General features: G+C 43.9%; 1 protein-coding gene across 3 annotated transcripts in view; it reads left to right on the top strand.

Annotated features, from left to right (window-relative positions):
* Window positions 1-434: 434 nt before the first annotated feature.
* The window catches only part of MTUS1 (microtubule associated scaffold protein 1), a 130,794-nt gene continuing 109,011 nt past the window's right edge, over window positions 435-22,217 (top strand). The window contains exons 1-2 of one of the 3 annotated variants that reach the window (XM_055794281.1): window positions 435-554; window positions 2,029-2,131. The gene's annotated coding sequence lies outside the window, so the exon portion shown is untranslated. The other 2 variants (XM_055794282.1, XM_055794280.1) reach the window with 2 other exon arrangements.

The following is a 22,217-nucleotide window of genomic DNA, read 5'->3' as shown; positions in this document are numbered from 1 at the left end:
CGGCGGCTCTCAGCTGCGCCCCCGGGCCATCCGCGCCGGCCGTGCTCCCGCACCGTGGATGGCCGCAGTGGGCAGGCACGCGGGGCCACCCGGCCACCTCCCGCGGGGCTCTGGGGCGCGCACCCCTGGGGCCAGGCCCGGCCCGGCTGCGGGAATGCGGCCCGGCCCGACCGGCCGCGGCCCGGCCCGATGGCCGCCCGCGGGCACCGGCCCTGCCCCCCGCAGCGGCAGCTCCGAGCTCCGCGCGCCGCCCGCGAGGCCACGCGCGGCCCACGTGCCGGCACCGGGGCGCGTCCCGCCGCGGCGGCTGTGGGCTGGAAACAACCCCCCGCCCACCCCCCGTCACCCCCGCCGGGGCGACGCGCTCCCCGGCCGCCGCGGCGAGATCCTGCTCCTCGCTCCCGCGCGGTATTTTTAGTCGCTGACCCAGTTCCCCGCTCGGCTCCCTGCGCCTCCCCCGCCGCTGCGCGGCCGGGCCCCCCGGGCGGCAGCCCCCGCGCCTCCGCCGACAAAAGCGCCGCCCAGGGGCGGCCCGGCCCGCGGCCCGGCGCCAGGTGAGGAGCGGAGTGCGGGGCCCGCTGCGGGGCAGGTGCGGCCGGAGCGCGGTGGCGGCGCCTGGCTCGGGACGGCCGGGGCCGCTGGCGGGGCGGCGGAGGGGCGCAGCCGGGAGGGGGGAGCCGCGGCCGCCCGGCGCTGCGAGGAGCGGGCGGGCTGGGCGCGGGCGCGGCGCGGCCGGGGCCTCCGCGGGGGCGGCGCGGGCTGCGGTGCCGGCGGCTGGGCTGCTCGGGGCGGGTTTGTCCTGCGTAACCCGGCTGCGGGTGAGCGTCCGCGTAAGTACCGACATCGGCTTTTAAACAAGTGGTAGCTCCCCCCCGGTACCCCGGCCGCGGGCTGCCCGGGCGGTGCGCGGCGGCGGGCAGATAGCGGGGCGCGGAGCGGAGCTGGGGCTGTCCGGGCGCGGGGCTGGGGGGCGGCCGCCGCTCCCCGCTGCTGCTCAGAACTTTCTTGTTTGGTTGCGGGGCTTCGCCGCCCGCCGCTGTGCCGTGCGCGCCGGCAGGGTGGGCTGGGAGCCGCGGGGGGCACAGGTGCGGCGGCGGCGGGGCCGCTCCGGGGGGCTTTCCCCGGGGCTCGGTCGTCGAAACTTCGGGAGGGCGCTAGTGGTGTGGGTTCGGGTTTTTTATTTTATTATTTAAAGAAGCGGAAATTGTAGGCTGCTGGCATGGCTTTTTAGCTAGCTGCATACTGACGTCGTGTTTGAAATGTTTAAAGTCTGGTGGAGTTTGCGGTCACCCCCCGGACTGCTTCGGCCCCGCGGTGGGAGCGCTGCGCTCCCGGGGCTTTGAGTGCGGCTTTAATGCTCACTCCTCCGCTTGCTGCTATTAATACCACGCAAGGCTGGCGAGGAGAGCCAGCACTGGAAAAGGACGTTGAGCTTAAACTTGATGCTGTTGTGCCAAGGCGAGAGTGCAGATATTTAAAATAAATAATAAAAAAACCACCCCAGCAAACACCACCCTCCAAACAACCCACGCCCCCCCCCCCCCCCCCCCCCCCGCACCACTGTGTTTTTTTTACTTTACGCTCAGAGCCGAGCATCCCCTTCTCGGTAGGGATGTGTAGGTTCTGGCTTTCACGTTCTGCCACCAGAACGAAGCTGTGGTTCGGTGGGGTTTTGTTGTTTGTTTTATGCCTGTGATGTGACGGGCAGTGCAGCTGTTTAAAGCCCACACCAGGGACTCATCTGAAAGACGAAGTCCCACACTGTGACAGATACACGCCTTTCACTTAGGCAAGTAGAATAAATCGTTATTGGTCGTTGCCTGTGCATTGTAAGGTTGGTTAACAGTCTAAAAGTAGTTGTGATGTAAAATACTACTAAGTCTAGCAGATCAGGTGATATGTACACTGATGAATACCGATAGCTAATATTGTTACTTTTCCTTTTTCTAAATGAGCTCTATACACAGTAAGATCTCTCTCTGAAGTGAGGAGAGGTAACCTTTTCATAAACTTTTTTTTTTTTTTTAGCAGGAAAGCTTTAGGCTGCTTGGTTTCTATCACTGAAGTTTTCAGAACGGATGGTGGTGACCAATATGATGAAGTTCACTGTCTGGATTACTAAATAAGACAGGTATTAGAAATTGTTTATTCTTCGTGACATGCACTGTGCCCCTGTGGAACTACAGTGATGCATTGTAGCGGCTGGCTTGCGTGACTCCACACCAGCCGCTGGGGCTAACTTAGCTCTTCTAATGCTAATTATCGTGGGTGAGCAATAGGCTGCTGTTTGAGCTCTGTTTTTATGGAGTGTAATTGTACATGTGGTCACAAGGCTGTATTTGAAATTCATATAGTCACTTTTAAACTATTGCAGAGTTCTGATTTCTGGCAGAGATCAGTCTGCTTCAGAACTGTGGCTGAAATAATGGTAATAATCTGATAACTGATGCTAAAACTTTACCTAGCATCGTTTTCCATCCAGGGTAAACAGGATGCTGCATGTAAAGGTTCTGAAACTTAAAAATATTTGAACAAATGTTAAACTGTGGTAGCTGACACCTTAAAACGGGTTTCGTGGTATCTTTCTGAGCAGTCTAGATTCAGTAACTAGCAAGCCTTACTACTGGATGCATAACTGTTCCTGGTTCTCATATGGTTTACTTAATCAGTTCTCAGGTATTGATTTCAGCTGTAAGACTAAGTCTGCAAAAATGTGATGCAGAGGCCTGACAAAGTCGAGGTTTGGCAGAGTAATGACACTCCAAATGCATTTGGGACTCCTGTTTCTAACTCTTGAATTTTGAGGTTTCAAACTTGTGTCGGCACTCCTGTATGGCAGTGGGTTTCTTTTTTAGGAAGAGCCAAGATTCTTGCACAGAGGTGGATTGTTATGAAAAATGTCAACTAAAAGGAGGCTTCTCTCTTTTTTTTTTTTTTTTTTTTTTTTAACTTGTAGAACTTAGCATTGATCTGGGATCTAACATGTCAGGTAGCTAATGAACTCAACAATGTAGCAAAGTAATGATTTAGATTCATAATAGGAACTGTGGAATGCAGGTTAGCCAGCTGATAGTGTGAGACTAATTTTATATATATATATAAAAATAAAAGCATAAGTATATTTTTATACACATATATATGCATTTTATACATGCATGAATGTATCATTTTATATATATATATATATAAATGTGGTATCTTGCATATTCATGTAAGATGCTAAGATGTGCCACTGCTATATTGTGATTGTGTGATGCTGAGAAATACCTATGTGAGCAAAAGTGCCACATGTGGTATGGTCCAGCACAAGCTGCTGAAGTGATTGCCTACCCCAAAGTCCCTATCTTTGTTTGGGTTATTTTGTTATCTTCATTCAATCTCATAATATTTACTGTTTAATTGGGAAAATCAAGCCCATTTAAAGTTGCCTTTATCCCATGAATTCAGAGGATTACCTGGCAAGTTTGTGGAATGCTCAGTTTGTGCAGTAGTTTGGAGTTAAAGCTGGACAAGGTTAACGCTCCTTATTCTGCTTTACTTAAGTTTTTGTGGAAACAAGAGTTAGTGCTTCTTCAGTGTTTGTGAAGTGTAACTGGCCGTTATATAGTTTCTTTTAAGCAAACATAAAAGTGAGAATGGCAACAGCCTAGTTCTCTTTTAAGGGAGTATCTGTACTGTGGAAATTTTTCCTTAATTCATGTTTGAAGATGGTGTGAGTGTATGGTTTGAAGTGTATGAGTTCCTCTGAAAGAGGCATGGGAAGAGTTTTTTTCTGTGTTCCTGTTTTCTTCTTGTCAGAGATTATTAAACATCACTGATTTATTATTTTTTTCAATAATAAAGTATACCTGTGCATAGACAATGTACTCTGTGGAATAATGTTCTTTGTTCTCTAAGTGACAAAATAATAGTAATTATGGGTCTCAGTTCTCTGCATTAGTGGGCTTTTTAAAGTACCAAAAAGTTTGTCAGGACTTAACTTTCCACCGAACAGTATATTTTCCCTTTTTTTTCCATTCCTAGCACCTGTAACTCCAGTTTTATTTCACTGAATTTTACTTCCCTTGGATGAATTGCATTAATTCTTAACGATTCTGGCATTTTTCCACTTAACTTACCTACCTCAGACTGTTTCAGTTAGTTTCTATTTAGGTTCATTCAGTTTAGTTCTTGTGTTAGGAAGAACCGAAGCTGGCATTAGTGCATGGCTATGATGTGATCTGTGCATTGCCTGCTTACATCGACTCTCTGGTCTCTGTTGTCATTCCTTTTTAGATGGTTCCCCTAGGTGTGTCATTTTGTTTCACTTTATGATAAAACTATTTTAGCTCTTCCAGTTTACTGAAATCTAAAGTTGCCAATGTGCTCTTAGCAATCTTCAAATACTTAGAGATTTCACAATTATTTTTCTTCTTGCAGTCTTAAATTTCTATTAAGAAATGGATACTAGCTCATTTTTGCATTTAACATGAATGTAGATACATGTTACTATGAAATATGGGAATTCTGCAGGGAAATGAAACTAGTGCACTGAAAGCAGTAGGAGTTGAGATGTTGTAACCCACATTGGGTTTTGATGAACTGGTTCCTACTGCAGTCCCCACTGGATGTGCACGTGGTGGTTGTCTTTATGCTCGGAGTGACAGTGGTATCAGCTGTACAGCATGCTCCCTGAGGTGGGGTAAAACAGGCTGAATGTGTGTGGTGTAGCACTTCATTCTAATGGCTGGTATTCCTAGTATCTATACCTTTTACTGTATACTCTGTGTGCTATCTCTAACAGGAAGAGACAAGAAAACCTTGCTTCCAGAGCTAGTTTCCCTGCTGTGTTTGCCCCATTCACATCAGTGAAGAAATTGGACAGGCCTTCTTCAAGCAAAAGCAGGGCTATTGAAGGAAGAATTTTCATTAACATGAAAAATATGTTTATAGCTATGTTAAGTAACTCTGGTTTTCCTGTGATCTCCTGGCAGTGTATGAGGTCCATATAGTGTCCTGGACATGTCAGTTTAATGGCATCAGCTGACATCTGTGACATCTAGACAGAGTGACCTGTGAAAGGTGCTCCTTTTTCCTTTGTGAGATCAGCTGTAAATCAACACATCTGGCCAAAAAAGAAATGCTTTTAGCCATTTTGCTCCCAAACAAGTGTGAGTGTACTCTTGGATGAGTGAGTATTTGGTGCTGGGAGTTTTACAGACTTCTGTTTTGCCTCTGTTCATCTCCTGTTGGAGCTTTAGCTGAGCCTGCTGGAGAAAGATGCTTGACTGATCATGTCTCTAGTGTTGGATTCCAACAGACTGAATAATCTTGTTTGAAGAATTTAGAGAAGAGGAGGATTTTGCACCATTGTTCCAGGAGTGTTTGGGAGCCAAGGGTGTGTATGCAAATAGGTGGCCTGATAGAGTTGTGGTAAAGAGTGTGGGCTGGTAAATAAACTGCCATGAAACAAGAAAGTCTTTGAACTTGTCTGTCAGCTATGGTTTGTTATTAACCTTTATTACGTTACTTGGTGTTTTACCTGGGTGCTCTGAAGTCAAAGTAGGACTGCTGCCCGTGCTAGATCAGGTCAGCCATGGCAGGATCTGACTGAGTCTTGAAAAAATCGCTGTGGATGGAGGTTCTGTAACCTATTTTGGATATTCCAGCAAATAACTTTGTTCAAAGAAAGAAATAACTTGAACTGGGATGGTAACTGAGCTATGTACAGGATTTTAGGCAAGGGATGTTGTAGGAGTCACTTAGCAGTTGTAACCAGTTTTGGTACTGCACTTTTTCAGAAAATCTGAAGAGACCTTCAAGGAAATTGATCTAAAGTAAGCTGTTGGTGCCCTTTGCCTCTACAATTACACAGATAGATGATTCATCCAGTTGCAGTGCAGGGCCCTAGCTCTTCGCAGCAGCTCTAAGCTGCGAGATCATAGTTCTGCCTGTAGGTGCTGTGCAGTTCTTTGAATGCTGTCTCCTGCTGTGAGAAATTCTCTCATGCTGCCTTTGAAATTAGTTGCCTCCCCTTTGACCTGCCTGTCCTTTTGTCCAGTTGAGCCTGCGATGTTCAGATGTCCTTAGAATTGCTTTCAGCTTAAGGAAAAAAATTTCTAAGCTTTCTGGGAGAAATTAGTAGGAAACTACTTTTTTTTTAAGTGGTAAGTGGGTAAATGGTGAGAAACTGGAAGACTGCTTTCTGGGTATAAGTACGAATAGTTTGATAAATAATTATCCCGCAGAAAAGCAGCATATTTACAATGTGTAAACTTGGAAGTCTGTGCAAGCTTTATCTAAAGATTCTGGAGTTCTGGTAACCTGTGTTAGGTGGTGGTTAATATGGCTTCCATTCTGTGGAGCAAAAGCTACATACACAGCTGGTTATAAATTGTATCCCCATTTTTAGCGAAATAGGAAGGTTTTTTTGATTGGAAATTGTCAAAATTGGACGTGCTTTTCACCACGGTGTTGCACCCCCCCATTTGTTCTGTTGCTTACTTAAATCATTCAGGTGTCTTGAATTCTGTGTTATTTAGTGACACTTGTCTGTAGCTACAGTATTCTGTACTGATGGTTTTCTTGTGTCTGCCTTGGTCTTTAAGTGGCTTGATTAAAAAAGATAGCTTATGGCAAACTCATTCACCATGAACATTTGGAAGTAACTGGGCTAGGTGTTCCTTTTGGGAGAGGTTGATTCGCGAACAAAACCAGTATGTTGATGCATCCCAATGTTAGGATTATTTATATCAACATTAAAACATTAATTCACGATCTAAATCATGAATCAACATAAACATTGCTTCAACAGTATCAGGATGCTGTCTTGTTCTTGAATTTCTTTGACGTTCTTTTTAGAATAATTGAAGAATAACTTGAAATTCGGCTTGAAAGGCTTTCAGCACTCCCCTCTGTCATCTGGAATGATATCACTTGAAGATTAAACACTTCTTCTGATGGAGTTTTACCTGTCACAAAGCATGAACTTCCCTGTCATCTTCACTGCTAGGCTTTATTTAAACACTTGTTAAACCTGCTGATTTCCACTGGTTCTGTTTGTACTTGAATAGTGCTCTTTGGGATTAGCAAACCCAAAAGTCATGCTTTTCAGAAAACACAGCTTCTAGTGAGTCCTCTTCTATCAATTAAATTGGCATATAATTTTCCCAGAAACTGGAGTAATTAAATGCCATCAAAAATTCCATCTTGATTCAGCTCAGATCTGTCTGAAATCTGACTTGTGTTGCTGGAAGAGCTGACAATTAAACACACTAAAGCGCAAATAAAACTAAAACCCACTAGGGTGAAAGGACAGGTTGTTTAAACAACTAATTCTTGCAGCAAGGTGTATGCAGTACTAGGGTTTCCCCTTTGTGAAATGTAAAAACAAACTTTTGTTAATGATCCATCTTTGTTCCTGGGAGTATGCACTACCAATAGCATTGGACTGAAATAGTGAGCTTGGTCAGCTGGTCTAAGAAATTAGCACTGAAATTATCCTCTCGTACTGTTATTCAGCACAGAGATCTAATCTGGCTTGTTACAAAATCTTTTGCAGAGATTGGACAGCTGTATTTGAGGTGCTTGAGGAAGCCTTCCCTGTTGTTTTTATTGCCACGTACAGTACTTGGTGTAAGGCTCAGTGCAGTTTGCTGTTCCTGTTCTGTTTGGGGTTTTTTTTGTAGATAGGTTGGTTGAAACTAGGTGGTGGTTTGTCCATCTTCGAATGTGGACTTTGTTATTCCCTCTGAGAGGCTTGGCAGCTTTCAGTTTTGCAAATGTGCTGGTGTTCAAACCATTACTGTATTACTGTAAGGCTCTTTTTGTGGTGTTTGCACACACACACACACACCCACCCATTATTGCTTTGGGGAGAAGAAAAAGAGGAAAAGGAATGCTTGTATTCAGCTGCTCCTTTCAACCTTTTGGACATCAGCCATTCAGTCCTGTGTATACGATTATTTCTGACTCACAACTGAAGCCCTTGATGGTGCTGTGGATTCTTTGTTGATGCTGACTGTCTAAGTGTGTGAAGAGTTTAGCATTGATGCTGTCTCCACTGAGTCCATCTCGGCAGTGTTGCGTGACAGCATAAGCATCGTCTTTGATACTGCTTGTTTATGGCTGTTTGATGCAGGTCACTTCTGGCCACTTCTGGATGTGCTGGCTTAGTGGTTTGTGGGACCATAAGCAGGTTCCATCTGTTGCAGCACTCTGCCATCTGATCTGTGCACTGGTTGTTGCTTTCCTCCCATCAGTAGTCAAAAGATCTTAAAGCCACTACTTCATGCTTGACTACTATCTAATCTTGGGAAGCCTATTGATGGCAATATTCCACTGTTGCAGTGCTGCTTAATTACTTGGCTTGTCTGCCAGTTTCACCTCTGCAAGACACCCTTAATGCTGACTCAATAGTCTTACTGCATTGTAGATATCTGGGAGTTGTCTGCAGAAATTTGGTGTTTCTTGATCCTGGTACTATCTGGATGACTCTGTTTCATGTATGCCCTCTACCAGATGTTTGTAACTAGGCAGCCTGTATGGTGTCCGTATCATCTCAGGTGTAAGTTTGCAGGAGCTAAATTCTACTGCAGATTTCCACTAAAAATGCTATTTTGTATTTTTGATTTATTCCTTATTTAGTAATACAAGCCAGACTTAAGGCACTTTATTCTTAATTTATCTTTCAGTCTGTGTGAAATGTGGACTGTTTTTATTGTCTGTGATATCTCATCCTTTTCAGGTGTCTACTACCAGCAGCTGCCATCAACAGTGTGGAAGTGCTGGAAGAAAGGCTGCTGTTATAATTTGCAATTCATAGAGCAGTATATGTTGTCACATAAGATGTGTCTCAACTTAATGAATTTGTTTCCAGCATTGTCTTTCTGAGAAGTATTCTTCCCTCACATAATAGAATACCTATCATGTGCTTTTTTGGATGTAGTGTGAGGGTCATCTTATTTGATGCTCAGTTGCAGGTAATCAGATTTTTGTCAAGTTTGTATCCACAGGTGGATGGATTGCTGGAGTTCTTCCTTAGCAAGCTTTCCCTAAGTGAAAGGAATTCCTTACAGATACTTTGGTCTGGTTGTGTCCTTAACTTGTGTCTCAAAGCTGCAGATGTCCCCTGTAGTGCATCTGTGTTTTCTCTGCTTTGTTTTGTGCTCATGAACAGTTCACAGGACCTGTTCAGGAATTGTTATAGCTGAGTATTACGAAACTAAACTTTCTGGGTGTTGTCTCCTACTATAGTAATACAATCAGCCAGAGCCTTGGTGCCAGGAGATAATAGTGGCTGATTTTGCAGTCAGCATGGGTTGGTGGCCTTGGGCAGCTGGAAGCCTTCAGGCATTTGCACTCTCAGTATCTGCCTAGAAGGATGGCAGAGGCTTGCCAAGCAGTTAGGAAGCTCAACTTATTTTAGCATGCTACAGACTTGTAGTTGCAGAATAAATGTTCTTGGCTCTGCACCAAATCATCTAACGAATAGCTTCTGATGCTCATTTGGAGCTGTGCAGAGCACTGCTTCACCTAAGGTTTCTTCGTCCTTTGTTGCTCCTTGATGTTCTAGTAGCAAGTAAAGGCTCTTGATCATTCATTTCATTATGTATACTGCTTGTGGTAAAAGTTTGCTTCTACCTTGTTAAACAAACACACTAATCAAGATGTCTGAGCAGTTTCTGTACGTGGTTTGGATTCAACATTACCTTTCTTCCCTTGTCTTGAACTTACTGGGTTTGTGTACCGTGGCTTGCACGTAATAGAATGTCTTGCTGCTCAGCAAATGGGCTCCGAAGTCAAATACCATAAAGCAAGACTTTTATGTCACACATTTCCTGTAGATTTCATATGGGAATATAGTGGGCATAACTAGTGCCTCTGCTCTAATAGTGCTGCATCTCAACACTTAAGATATTTAGTAAATCTGGTTCCAAATTTCAGCCAGCTTGAGCTGGTGGTTCATTTAATAGCTTAACTGCAAGGTGATAATTTAATAGCAGCTGTCTTCAGTTTCCTGGATGAGGAGGCTGTATCCTTTGACCTTCTGAAGTCTTGTAAAAGCTGCTTCTACTGAAAGAGGTAACTACAGCTTTAGCCATTACTTTAGCATGTGGTGGTGGTGTATTGGACTAGTAGCTTCCCTGCTTGCCCTGTAGCCTGTTGGCTGGGTGCTTCAGGCACTAAGCAGTGATGCCTGCCATGTTAGCTGGGGCCTCTGGATTTTTTTCTTTAGTGTACAGCTCTTTCCACCTGTCCTAGCCTAGTGGCAGTCAGTCCTGTAATTCTTTCCCTCTGTGCTCAGCTAACCTTATAGCAGTGTCTTCTCTCCTGTAAGTTGAACAGTTGGTGTCCCACAGGTCACTGCGCTGTTGTGCTGGTGTGTAAGCCTTATTCTACAGTGATGTGTGGTCACAAACGCACATTTATAAAATTGTACTGTTTAGACAAACAAGCGCTGTGAAGCCTTGAGAGGAATAACTGTAACATACCCAAAACTGAGAGAGGGAAGATAATGAACTGCAGCAGTTAGAGCAGCCGTTCTAGCAGAATGCCTGATGCTTCAGTGGTATAGCTTGGCATGTGGGCATGCCTCCTGCCTTTACTTTTATGTGGGGTACCTTGTAGGTAAGTTGTCATCTAAATACAGTAAGCCTGTGTGGCAGGGGTTACTTTTGTCCCCCTAATGGGCTATTTTCAGTGCAGAGTAAGTGGGAAAGCTTTGTCTTCCACAAGGTCACTCACTCCGTCGTAGGGTTTCAGATATTTCCGGTTGTTTAGCTTTGTTATTGAAGACTATGGGGAAGCTGGGTGGCAGACTTTGGGATTGGTCTTTCTGTTCTGTATCTGTAATAGGGTGCATATCATTGCTAAAAGAAGTCTGGTTCTGTAGAGGTCATTCCATAGTATCCACATAAGTTATATTTAGAACTTGTTTATATCTGATTGGTGTCAGTAAAGCTACTGTTACAAACTGTAGTTATTTCTAAACATAAGGTGAATGCCAGCTTCCTGTAGAGGGGTAGCCTAGAACTTTATTCTTAAAAAAAAAAAATGTAGGGAAAAAGGCTTCTAGGGAAAAAAAATAAATAAAAAAAATCCATTGCAATGTGTACTTAATGGCAGTTTTGTCTTGCCAACCAATGGCTTCATTTAAAACTCGTTTTATGCCTGTCAAATGTAAATATAGCCAGATGTGGAGAAGTAGGTTTCTCAATCTACAGGACTAATCATGGTCTCCAGGTTGCAGAAAGTGGCTTATAGAACAGCTGCAAAAGCAGTGTGCTGACTCCTTCCCTGTACCTTGTTGGCTGATCTTCTCCCTCTCCCTTCAAAGAAATTAATTTAAAAATGCAATATTCATGTTCATCCCATTTTCTTACTTGGTTGTGAATGTAATGGTGCACAAAGGTGCAGATCCTTGAGTCGCTTAAATGTTAATAGCCTTTCAGTGTGTGTTGTTTTGTTTGAGAAGCACAATTTCAGAGAAATCTTAAATAGCAAATTCACCTTTTCTGCCTCAAAAAAACATTGAATAATTGGGTAATCATACAACCTATTAAGGAGACTAAGTGTAGCAACTCGGCACTTGTTCATTCAGATTTTAGTTGTTCAGTATTTGTTCTGCAAACATAGATATAAGCTCAGTGTTGTGGGGTTTTTTTGGTGTTTTGAGGTTTTTTCTTTCAAGGCATTGCACTATTCCCCCCTGCCTCCCCCACTGTAATGGAAATTTTTTTAAAGTTTTCCTGTTTTTGACTTCTAGTTGTCAGTGTAGAATACTGCTTACTACCTTCTGTTTGGTAGCTCGGTTTTGGTGTAGAATAACTGAAGGAAAATTTGCCTATGAAAGGTTCAAAACTTTTTGACTGACTTAAACAAAACAGTAGCGTTTTAAAACACAGAAGATTAATTTCTAGTGCCAGAGGGGAAAATGTCACCTAATCTGTGCCTGTCCATACTTGCAAAGAAAAGAAGTCTGTCACTGAAGCAATTATGAGTACTCCAGTCACTTTTCCATGTTCCTCAGCTCTTCCAGAAATCACTTTCAGAGAGGGGCAAAATGGCCTTTGTACTCAGCAATACTGCCTGGAGAACAAATTTAATCTCTGGACTAACAGCTGCTTTTCTACAAACCAGTGACTTTGAGGTTAACGTTTAAATATTTAAATGGGTTTGGCATATTGCCATGTAAGTAGAACAGCATGTGCTTAACCCTGAGACTCACACAGTTCCCTGGGTAGCCAAAAAAAATAAAAATTGCTCAACAGTGCACTGATCTGGTAACTTCAAAGATTATAATTTAAAGCTAATCCTGAACAAGGGTGTATCCTAAAGGAGGACTACGTATCTGATTTTCCTATTTAGCTGAGAGGAAGGGAATTTTTACAGATGGTATTGGAACTTTTTACAGAACTTCTTAGGTTAAATAGTTGCACTCATCTGTGAGTCAAAGTCCAGTATAAACAAGCTAGTGTAGACTCTTGTAAAAATAATCCTGAAAGATACTGATCTGCATGAAAGACTTTGAAACTTGTTGAAAACTGGGTAACTTGTTAAATTTGGATAACTTAATTTTTAGTTCTGTTTGGGTTGGAATGCAAGGGTTAAGCAAAGGTTTGATGAGCAGAAAGCTCAAACTGAATTTGGGAGTCTTGGTGTTTATGAATTGAAATGGAAAAAATTAAGAAAGCAGAGAGCAATTGCACTGCTGTTCTTCATATGTCTAGTGGCCTTTACCTTAATCCAGAGGACCATGTTGCCTGTGTCTGGAAGGTAGGTAGGAGCTTTGACGCTGGGGCTGCATCTCTGATCAGATTTTATTCTGGCCTTTTACCAGAGTTGACCAAGAATTCTGCTAAAAGCATCCCTCTCAGGGGAGCACTTCCCGCCTCTTGTGCCAGATGATGCAAACCCAGGTTTTCTGCCAGTTAGCCCAAGTATTTTCTGTTAGTGGCCAGGTCACAGCCATGCTGCATTGGTGACTGGATGCTCTCTGTAATTGAGGGAATGGAGCAGTGTACAAGGCATGCTGAGATAAGCCTGGCTGGGCAGAGGGGGACAATTTTCTTTCCTCATCTTGCTTTGTTATACAAATCTCACGTTCAAGTCAAGTAAGTATGGGAATTTTTCAAGGTACGTAGATGTGAAACCTCACACTTAGGAGCTCTTAATGAAAATAATTATAAATGCCATAACGTCAAGCCTATGGAATAAATATTTGAGGTTCCAACAACTTCCCAGACAAACGAGTACTTTGCTTAACTCTGATTAAGTTGTGTGGTATTTGTATTTCAGCAGGGAAGTAAAATAGTCTGGGCTTAGTGTTACAGTTAATGGCTTGAGCTCATGTTTCCATATCTACAGAAAGGAATGATACTGCAAACAGCTAGCACAGAATTAATATATCACTTATTATCCTGTGATTTAAAGGGGTGGTGCCCAAGTATATGGTTATGAAATATGCATGGTGCTGAAAAGCATCCTTCTGTTAGAGCTGCTGCACTCATGCTGCTGAAACTAGTATGAAGTACTCTTTTCCATCATCCATGTCAATAGTTGGAGACAAAATGTTATGATTGTTTAATGTATTTGGGGATTTTGCTGTAAATGAAATTTCAGCTTCTCTTTGGCTTGCCATCCCAGGAAGGGAAGGCAGACATGCTTTTGGTTGACCAGCCTCTTTATGTTATCTGCTAGTGGATCAGAGAAAAAGGGAAGGTCAAACTAAAGAAATCAGAGTTCACTTTTGAGTGTTCAACAGCTGGATAATAAAATGGCAATCTGTGTTTCATCCAAGAAATAAGACAGTAAATACCTCCACTAGAAAACTTTTAATAGGGGCTTTATAACACTTTCCTTTTAAGATTAAATTTTAAAATCTTACTTCTGAAGAAAAAGGTTCTTTTCTAACCCTCGTATGTTAAGTTGAATGAAGCAGAACAATGTGTTCAGACTGTCAGCTCAACTTTTAGAAGCTTATAGTGATCTCTGCCTGGTGCTGCTGTGTGTATTTGCTTGTTCCAGCAGCACTCTTTAGCATCCTTAGTCAAGGGAAAAGACTCTTAGCAGTCCAAGTGGTAGGCAGATGATTTGAGAAACACAACCAAGAAAGCACACAAGCTTAATCAGTTGATGAAGTATGAATGGATGGGTCAAACAGAAAATAAATCTGGAACTGTGTTGTTCTGAAGGGGAGAGGAGAAGGAGGGGGGGTGGTTGGTGATCACTTCTTTTGCGGGGAGCTGTATTTAAATAGAGTAAAAGCCTGTTAGTCTCCGTGAGGGGGGTTGTCATGAGCAAGGTGGGGAGTAATAAAGTAGAAAAATCAGCCCACAGCTCAGTGTTGATTGACCTTAAAGAGCAGCTCTTCAGAAATCCTTAAGGTCATGACCAACTGTAACAACTTCATTCAAGTAGTGACCCAGGAAGGTCAGGTACTGACTGGGTGACGGCAGGCTTGGCACAGCAGGGCAGGGACGGCCTGGACCTGCAAGCTTTGGTTACTGATGTTCTTATTTTTTGAAGTGGTGGTAGCACAGGCCTTTAAGATGGCTGTTTAATGTATCCTGCTCTGTCCTATGTGCCAGCTGAGCAGCGGCAGGGCTTATTACCCAGTGAAACTCTGAATGGAGAATGCCTGTGGTGCTGAGGGGGAGCTTTTTCAAACTTGAGTATCCTCCTAGTAAGTGGGTATATACCAATAAGGTTTAGTTCTTTCTGATTTCTGTGTGGTTGTTTGGGTTGGGTTTTTTCCCTCTGAGAGATGATTATAGCCTGCAGACAACTATTCCTAATCTGCATGTGCTCAATGCTCTGCTTTTCTATTAAGTTTCTGGTGCAGTGTATTTTTCTGATGGTAATTGCAATAAGCTGGGACCCAGTATTTGAGGCACTGAGATGGGGTCTCAGTGACAAGCTGCATAGTGCCAAGTCTTGGCTCTTCAGTACTGTCTTCCCCCACTGGTAACTCAGCAGAGCTGTAGTGTGCTGTGTGGTAGGTGGAGTTTGAGGCCTACTGCCATTCCGATAACTTTTGTAAGGCTTTTTCAAGAACAGAAAGAGACTTGGCTTTGCTAGACTAGCTTGTTTGACACTGTGAAGCGCTTCAATGCTACAAAGCTCGTTTGGTAGGGGTTGTCGTCTAGGAACATGGGATAACTGAAAGAATTGTTTCCTGTACTGAGAGCAAGCGTTTTATTAATTTAGCATCCGTTGCTAAAGGATGTCTTGGTAGTGTGAGAGTTTTCATGTATTTCTCTGTACTAAAAAACTTAGTTGATACTCTGCACCTTTTTTTTCAAGGGTGGCGCATTATCAATTTGTATTTATAATTGAAGAAACCAGCATAATTTCTTGTAATACTTATGTATCACCAACAGGATGCCCATTATGCATTTCATACCTTAGAAATCTAACTTCTTTTTTCAGAAGTATTAGAAGTTGGGTTTTTTAAAAATGTCTTTCATTTTTGTGACCTTTTAAGAGACTTCAAGTTGATTTAATTTCTTACAACTTGAAAACCCACTCACTGAACTGGATAAATTAAATCAATGGAGAGAAAGTTCTGCTTCCTCTTCAGAAAGAGAAATTATTTTGAAATGTTTAACTCCTAGAGCGGTTTGGGTTGGAAGAGACCTTAATGATTGTCTAGTTCCAAACCCCCTGCCATGGGTAGGGACACCTTCCACTAGACCAGGCTGCTCAAAGCCCCATCCAGCCAGGCCTTGCACACTGCCAGGGATGGGGCATCCACAGCTTCTCTGGGTAACCTGTTCCTGTGTCTCACCACCCTCACAGGAAAGAATTTCTTCCTAATATCTCAATAAATCTACCCTCCTTCAGCTTAAAGCCACTTTCCCTTGTAAAACGCCCCTCTCCACCTTTCTTGTAGGCCCCCTTGAGATACTGGAAGGTTGATGTAAGGTCTTTCTGGAGCCTTCTCTTCTCCAGGCTGAACAACGCCAACTCTCCCAGTGTTTCTTCATAGCAGAGGTACTCCAGCCCTCTGATCATCTTCATGGCCCTCCTCTGGACTTGTTCCAACAGTCCATCTCCTTATGTTGGAGGCCCTTAAGTTCAATGCAGTGCTCCAGGTAGGGCCTCACAAGAGCAGAGGAGGAAAATCTCCCTCAGGCTGCTGGTCATGCGTCTTTGGATGCAGCCCAGGATTCCGTTGGCTTTCTGGGCTGCAGGCACACAATACTGGCTCACGTTGAGCTTCTTGTCCACCAACACCCCCAAGTCTTTCTCCTCAGGGCTGCTCTCATTCCTTTATCTTCCCAGCCTGTATTTGTGCTTCGGATTGCCTCAACCCACCTGCAGGACCTTGCACTTGGCCTTGTTGAACTTTGTGAGGTTCACATGTGCCCACCTCTCAAGCCTGTCAGGATCCCTCTGGATGGTATCCCTGCCCTTAAGCATGTCAACAGCACCACTTGGCTTGGCATCGTTGGCACATTTGCTGAGGGTGCACTCGACCACACTGTCCACATCACCGACAAAGGTGTCAAACAGGGCCAATGCCAGTACTGACCCCTGAGGAACACTGCTCATCACTGGTCTCCACATGAACATCAAGCTATTGACTGCAACTCTTTGAGTGCAGTGGTTTAGGCCAATACCATATCCACCGAGTGGTCCACCCATCAAATCTGGTCTCCAGTTTAGAGGGGAGGATGTTGTGTGGGACAGTGTCAGATACTTTGCACAAGTCCAGGTGGATGACATCAGTTGCTCTTCTCTTATCCACCAATACTGTAACTGTGTCATAGAAAGCTACCAGATTTTTCAGCCATGACTTGCCTTTGGTGAAGCCATGGTGGTTGGCACCAATCACCTCCTTATTTTCCATGTGCCTTAGCATAGTTTCCAGGAGGATCTGCTCCATGGTCTTGCCAGGCACCAAGGTGAGACTAATTGGCCTGTAGTTCCCCAGGTCTTCCTTATTTCCCTTTTTAAAAATGAGGGTTACAGTTCCCCTTTTCCAGTCTGTGGGAACTTCACAGGATTGCCACTGCTTCTCAAATATGATCGATAGGGGCTTAGCCACTTCATCCACTAGTTCCTTTAGGACCCACAGATGCATCTCATTAGGCCCCATGCAGTCACACACTTTCAGGTTCCTTAGAAGTTCTCTAACCTGATCTCCTATAGTGGGTCCCTGGCTGCTCAGACCATTTCTCTATATTCCTCCCAGGCTACATATCCTTGCTTCCATGCTTTGTAGACTTCCTGTTTGTGTCTGATTTTTATCCAGCAGCTCCTTGTTCATCCATGCAGGCCTCCTGGCCGTTCTGCCTGACTTCCTCTTCGTTGGAACACATTGCTCCCGAGCTTGCAGGAGGTGATCCTTGAATATTAACCAGCTTTCTTGGGCCCCTTTTCCCTCCAGGGCTTTATCCCATGGTACTCTACCAAGCAGATCCCTGAAGAGACCAAAGTTAGTTCTCCTGAAGTTCAGGGTAGTGACGTTGTTTGCCTTCCTCACTGTCCTAAAGATCCTGAACTCCGCTATTTCATGGGCACTGCAGCAAAGGTTGCTCTTGAGCTTCACATTCTCCATGAGCCCCTCCTTGTTGGTGAGGTCCAGCATAGCACCTCTCCTCACTGGTTCCCCTATCACTTGGAGAAGGAAGTTCCTGTCAATGCATTCCAAGAACCTCCTGCATTGCTTGTGCCCACTGTTGGTGCCCCTCTAACAGCTGTTGGGGTGGCTGTAATCCCCCATGAGGACTGGGGCTTGTGAATGTGAAGCTGCTCCTGTCTGTCTACAGAGGGTCTCATTCGCTTGGTCTTCCTGGTCAGGTGGCCTTTGACAGACCCATACTACAATGTCACCTGTCTCTGTCCTGCCTTTAATCCTGTCTATCTGCAGGCAAACCTCAGTGCACTCCAGCTGGTCATTGATGTAGAGGGTGACACCTCCTCCTTGTCTCCCCTGCCTGTCCTTCTTGAAGAGCCTGTATCTTTCCACTGCAACATTCCATCATAGGAGCCATCCCACCACATCTCTGTGATGCCAATAAGATCACAGCCCTGCAGGCATGTGCCCATCTCTTAATTCCTCTTGTTTATTCCCCATGCTATGTGTGTTTGCATAGAGGCATTTAAGTTGGGCCCCCAGTGAGGCTGACCTACTGGTGGAGTGGCTGGATTTCCTTTGTGCTGCTCTTCAGGTGCTCTTCTGCTGACCTGTGATCCTTCTGCAGGCTCTGGGCATCCCTTGCTGGCACTGGCAACTCGTCAAGTCTTTTAAGTTCATGTACCCAAAACCTGCGGTTTGTGTTTAAAATGTTGGTGAGCACATGCCACTTGAATGTCTTAATTTGAATGATGAGTATGTTACAGTGGAGTTTAATATAGCTGTCATAATTTCACTTCTAAATAGACTGTGCTAAAAGGAATTTGTCTATATATTTATTGCAATTCCTTTATACCCTGAGGGAAGAAATACTTACGGAGGGTGAAAGTAACCTTCATGCTGTTTTACATAGTGTGTATCCTAGCTATCCTAGTTTGTTTTTTTTTTTTTTTCTCTCTTTTCCTGCATTGCTGAATTAATTGAGAAGGCTACAGTAAAGAGGTGCAACAGCAAGTTACACACTTCTAGGGTAAATCTACGATATGGGTAAATTGCTTTTTGGAAGCACCATATTCATCTCTCCTTGCCTGTAGCAGACAGGAGTAAGAGACTGCGGTGTATGTGACTTAAAAGGGGGAGGGAGAACTTTTACTTCTGTAGGGCAAAAATGAATAATTGTTTGATGTGCTGCAATATGACTTTTCCAAACAACTGTTCTTTCCTCAGGCTGTCTGAAGGTAGGCTAAAATCAAATTTGTCCAAGCTGCTCTGCAGACTTTTTAATATAAAATAGTCTTCTAGGGTACCTGTTTGTTGTAATTTGTGATGCACAGGGGAAGGATGGTGGTGGTGTGGGAACACCTGCATGTCTGTGTGGATTTTGTCTTTGTGACTTGGAGCACAGGGGCAGTGTTTCTCCACCCCAATGCCAGTGCACTGCAAGCTCTGAACACCTAGCTCCTTGTGGAGCCCTGCAGGCAACACTGGTGGCCTTGTGCAGAAGCTCCTGGGCACAGTAACTGCTGTGGAGTAAGATCGTAGCCTGGCTCTGTGTATGAGTTGCAGTAGCCCACAGCTGTATGAAAATAGCAGTTTGTACTTTTTAAGTCTTATGAGTCCGTCAGTAATAGAAAGGGGAGTTGGACAAGTCCATCTTCCTCTTGCTCCAGACCTGGTAGGGCAAACCAGTTGCTTACCGAGTTGAACAGAGCTCTTGTCCCTCACTGTAAATAAGGTCTGAAGCTTTACAAAAGAAGCTCTTTTGCAAGTATCATCTGTCAAATCTGTGAAGCCCTTGTCAAACCTGCTTTTAGGACTTGTTGCTAGCACGCAGGGAGCGTTTGATGCAGTGCTGGCAGAGAGTCTAAGGAAAATTCTTCAGCCTGAGCCTTTTATTGCTGCATGGCTGAACTCCTCTTTGAAAGTTGAAATCTCAGGAGAGGGCTCTATATGTTAGTTTGGCTTCTATGTTTTTGTTTTGTAGTTGTTGGGGTTTTTTTTCTTTCTTTTTCCCTTAATCTTACTGATTGCTTTTGCTCTGATGTATGCCACTGAGGAGAACTTCTGATGACTAGTCTAACTTGGCCTCAACTTGTCCCTTTTATAGTCAAAGCACAAGCCTTTTAAAAGTAGTTTGTGGTGTGTCTGTCTTTACCCCATGCCCTAGTGTGACGTGCTACTACATTTAAAGTAACTTTCCAAATTTATTACTTGAAGTTGTTTGTTCCATAAATACAGAAGCATGCTCTTCTGTGTGGCTCTTAACAGCTTATTCTTTGCTGCTTAGAGGATAATAAGATTACTTGTACTTTCTGAAGCTGTTTGCCTAAATGTAGTCCAAAGTAAACCTTTTAGTTGCAAAAATTACATTGAAGCTGGTAATCTTTGTGAGGGAGGTTTGGTGACTTCTATCAAATGATAAACACATACTGTCACTGATTGTGGAAGCCACTAATGCTTCTGTTTTAGCTGTTAACTTTAAAACACCAGGGAACATTCAATTAGTGCTAAAACCATGCCAGTCTGGGAGAAAAAATGCCAAACCCCCCCTGCAAGTAGTTTCCATATGTTGCTGACACATTATTTCCTGGAAGGCTGGTTGATGTGTTGGCAAAACTAGTATAATATGCCATTTTCTATTGACATTTGGGAAGAACAAACAAGCTGCAGTTCTTAAAATGGAGAGTTGGGGATAATAAAAGACCTCTACTTAGTGGCTTTTTTTTGGTATTCTCGTATTTGAGGTGGTCTTTGATCATTGATCTTTGCATGCTAAGGCATTGCTTTTTCATCTATCTTTAGCTAACCTATTAAAGCAGGAGCTACCTGTATTTGATTTCTAAATAGAAGGAAAGATTGATCAAACTTTTAAAGGTGGGAAAGGAAATCTAATGTGTTTCTTTTTACGGGACTGGGGAAGACCTATACTTAGAATGGGAAAAAATAGGAAATTAATGTAATATTGCAAAATACATTTAAGCCAACACAGTTTTTGACTTGAATGTATTATTAAATTGTAATAAATACTCTGTCTTAATAGAGCTGAACTTGCAGGCAGGACTGCCTAACCCACAAACAAGCATCCAGTGCTCAAGGACAGAGCTAAACTTCAGGGACAGGCAAACCAGTGACTTTAAAAACTCGCAGTTCAGGTGATAGTGGGCCGCCTCCCTCCTTCTGCCATTCTTCCTTGGTGATTCAGGGATTTGGGTCAAGCAAACGGGTAGCCATGGCTTCACCTTAGCTTTTAGCTCTGCTGTGATTTTTACCTTTCTTCCTGAAACAGATAGGCAGGAGGAAAGGTTGGATGCAGCAGTCAGACTTACATATGGGTCTCTCTTAGGTAACAGTAGTAATTATTTCTGAAGAAATCCCAGAAGTAGCTTTTGAGGAATTGTAGTGCAATGGTAATATCTTAAAGTTACTATATTTTTTCTTAGGTTATCTAACAACCTTTTAAGAATAGTATCTAATTTCAGTGTCCCCCATCCTGATCCTGAAATGGCAGAGGAGGAAGCGAGGAGTTGGTTTGTTTCATGCCTACATTTCTGTACCTCATGTATCTCGTCTGTGGCTTTCTGTTACCTGAGAGCAGGACTGCTAACAACACTTTTCCAAGGGTTTGTCTTAATAAAATGTCTTATTGCCACTGAAAGGTGAAGAGTGCATGCAAGGAAGTGTGTGCATGTGAGGAATAGTGTTTAATACACTTAAACAGAGTGGGCACTGTGGTCAGTGTCAGCGTCCTGCACAGCCAGACAGGGTTAGCTGTAACACAGTGGGCTAACATCTCCAACCAGAAGATCTGGAAAAGTGCATTAAGCTGAATCTGCTTAAACGTTTAGGGAAACAGGAACAGTGAAACTGCTGTGGGCTCTGACCTACACCCCTGTGTGTGTGAGCGCAGATACATTTTTTTCAAACTGAAAAGGGGAAACTGTTCTTACAGCTGACTAATATGCTGGTTTTTATTACTCTCCAAAACTGATCCTTTGCTCAACAGATGGAGTGAAGGAGGGCAGGCTATGGAGGTAGTGATGGGGACCACTGCCTTTGTTTCCCTTATGGAGCGTGGGATCTGAAGTGATCACATAATACCAGTTGCTACCCAGGAATCGGCCTCCATCTGTGGGGAAAAAAAGGCTGATCCTTGCACTTGTCCTGTTCCGGTCACCCTACCTTAGATGAAGCTGTCTGTGACAACACATTCAGGTGCTTGAAAAGCAAATGTGCCCGCTTCATGTCTTGCAGTCTTCATGACTTTTCAGCTGTCAGCCTGGCTCTGCTTTACCATACCTCGTGGGCTTTAGTTGGTGAAAACTGGTGATGTGTATCTGCATCAGTACAGAGGCTGAGTTTTGTTGTTGTGTAGGAAACCGCTGTTACCACTTGAGCACTTAACCAGTATCTGAGTCTGCAAGCATCTTCTGTTGGAAGAAGGAGCTGGTGACTGGTATTTCTCTGTATATATTTTTAATAAATAAACACGACAGTACTGATGTCTTGTTTCTTTCTGAATATGGTAGGTATTAAGCAGAAGGCGGTCTTGTGACTCTCAGCTCTTATTCTTCTCTCTCCCTCTCTGCCCCCCCCCCCCCCCCCCCCCCCGCCCAGTAATCTAAAAGCCATCTCTGCTGCTCTGTTCTGGTGGGTG

The sequence above is a fragment of the Falco peregrinus genome, chromosome 2, assembly GCF_023634155.1.
Source record: "Falco peregrinus isolate bFalPer1 chromosome 2, bFalPer1.pri, whole genome shotgun sequence".
Classification (NCBI taxonomy): Eukaryota; Metazoa; Chordata; class Aves; order Falconiformes; family Falconidae; genus Falco; species Falco peregrinus.
Note: the sequence above shows the minus strand (reverse complement) of the source record. Positions and strands in the feature narration are given on the sequence as shown.